General features: G+C 37.8%; 1 protein-coding gene across 1 annotated transcript in view; it reads left to right on the forward strand.

Annotated features, from left to right (window-relative positions):
• LOC106012698 (adenylate cyclase, germination specific) overlaps positions 1-2,269 on the forward strand; it is a 73,122-nt gene that overhangs the window by 59,109 nt on the left and 11,744 nt on the right. The window lies entirely within an intron of this gene.

The following is a 2,269-nucleotide window of genomic DNA, read 5'->3' on the forward strand; positions in this document are numbered from 1 at the left end:
TTCTCTTTCTCGTTACTTCTGTTATTCTCTCTCCTATTCTTTGTAATATCTCTCGCTCTCTCTCTGTCTCTATCTTTGTCTCTCTGTCTCTCTCCGTTTCTCTAAGCCCCTCCCTCCGCCCGCCTCTCTCTCTCTCTCTCTGTCTCTCTGTCTCTGTCTCTCTGTCTCTCTCTCTCTCTCTCTCTCTCTCTCTCTCTCTTTCTCTGACTCACCTCCTTTCTTGCTATTACCAATTACCAGGATCGAGCGTTAGTTTTAGTAAGAGCTTTGCGGCACTTGCAACATAAAACGGTCATAAGGTGCAGAAGATTATTTGAAGTGATACAAGAGAGTAACAAACGCAAAAAAGATGAAGAGTTTAGGACGATAGATGTTTGAAAGGAGAGAAGAAGCGAACTACACCAGAGCACCCGCCAACTACCCTCCAACCACCCACAAGGAATGAATGAGTTTTCTGTTGTGTGTGATTATTACATTTGAAACAACAAAACTCCGTGTTCAAAACTCTAGGACGTACGTCATGCTTCGGAAATATATTCTCATTAACTTCTGGCCCAGTCTCATTTCTCAACCTCGTTCCCGATCAAATGTCTAGTGGTTTAACCCTCTCTATACGTCGTCGTGTTTTACTATCGTATCCATACGACGTAGGGAACTCTGTGCCACCACTTTCCAAAGAGGAAATTTACTCGTTAAGCCGATCAGTATGCTTTGCATAGCCGTCTGTCAAAATGACTTTTTGAGAAATGCTTAAAGTTTCAAAGAGATCCTCGCACTAGAAGTATTCAAAAATGTGAAGAATACAACCCCGGGGGTACAAAATGACCACAGGGAGTACGGATAGGGTTTAAAGTAAATCTATTCCTCTGAACAACTGAATCCAACCATCGTTGTCACCGGCTCAGTCTGTCCCATCAATCGTCAACGATCGATCTTCTTTGTTTTCACACATGGCCGGTTTTACGACCCATCGACATAGATTGCACCATAAACAAGTTAAAGAAGTTTTGTTTTTTTCATTGGGTTTTTTTCAAAGTCCACAAAAAAGGATGTTTTAGCCCTGCCTGTCACAGCCAGCCGAGGCTGAGAGGGATGTATTGTTCTGGGAGACAGTCTGAGATACTTGTTGAAGTGAATGAATGAATGGATGAATAAATGAATGAATGAATGAATGAATGGGTGAGTGGATGGATGAATGAGTGAATGGATGAATAAATGAATGAATGAATGAATGAATGAACGAATGAATGAATGAACGAATGAATGAATAAATGGATGAATGGGTGAATGAATGAATGCAAGAATGAATGAGTGAGTGAATGGATGAATGAGTGAATGGATGAATAAATGAATGGATGAGTGGATGAAAGGAGGAATGGATAAATGAATGAATGAATGAATGAATGAATGAATTAATTAATTAATTAATTGATTAATCACTAACTAACGTACTTACTAACTAACTACCTAACTAACTAACTAACTAACTAACTAACTAACTAACTAACTAACTAACTAACTAACTAACTAACTAACTAACTAACTAACTAACTAACTATCTAAATAACTAACTAACTAACTAACTCGCTGAATAAATACAATTTAGATCTTTAAGTAAGTAAGTAAGTAAGTAACTAACTAACTAAAGTAACTAACTAAACTAACTAACTCAATAAATAGATAGATAAATAGATAAACAAACCGCCGTCCCAAGCTGGGAATCGAACTCGATCATGTCTTTTTATTTAGTGCAGAAAAAGCCTTCCTTTTGTTCCGCTTGAGACGCCTTTACATTGTACTGTGTGCAGTGGAGCGTTAAGAGCAAGAACAAACACGGAGAAGAAATCTTAACTTCTTGGCATCGAGGTCACAGAACTGCATGAAGACATACAATCTTTTTTTTAATAACTTTCTTTTCTTTTTGTTTCTGTTTTCTTGTTTTGTTTTGGGCTTCTTTAAAGGTGTTTTCGTTCTCCTATTTACTATCTTTTTAATTTTTTTATTTTTTTGTGGTGCTTTTTGGTTCAAATGTATTGCACTCGCATGACTTACAGTGTGAGAAATGTCTTTACAATAAGAAATGTACAGTCTTCTCTTTTTTAATTGTAAGAACTCTTTGGAATGTAAAAGTACACTCAAAAAACGGGAAGTAGCTGCTTGTGGTTGTCGTGATGTGTGACGACAATGTGTGTGTGTGTGAGTGTGTGTGTGTGTGTGTGTGTGTGTGTGTGTGTGTGTATGTGTGTGATTGTGTGTGTGTGTGTGCGTG

The sequence above is a fragment of the Aplysia californica genome, unplaced genomic scaffold, assembly GCF_000002075.1.
Source record: "Aplysia californica isolate F4 #8 unplaced genomic scaffold, AplCal3.0 scaffold00467, whole genome shotgun sequence".
NCBI classification, from domain to species: domain Eukaryota; kingdom Metazoa; phylum Mollusca; class Gastropoda; order Aplysiida; family Aplysiidae; genus Aplysia; species Aplysia californica.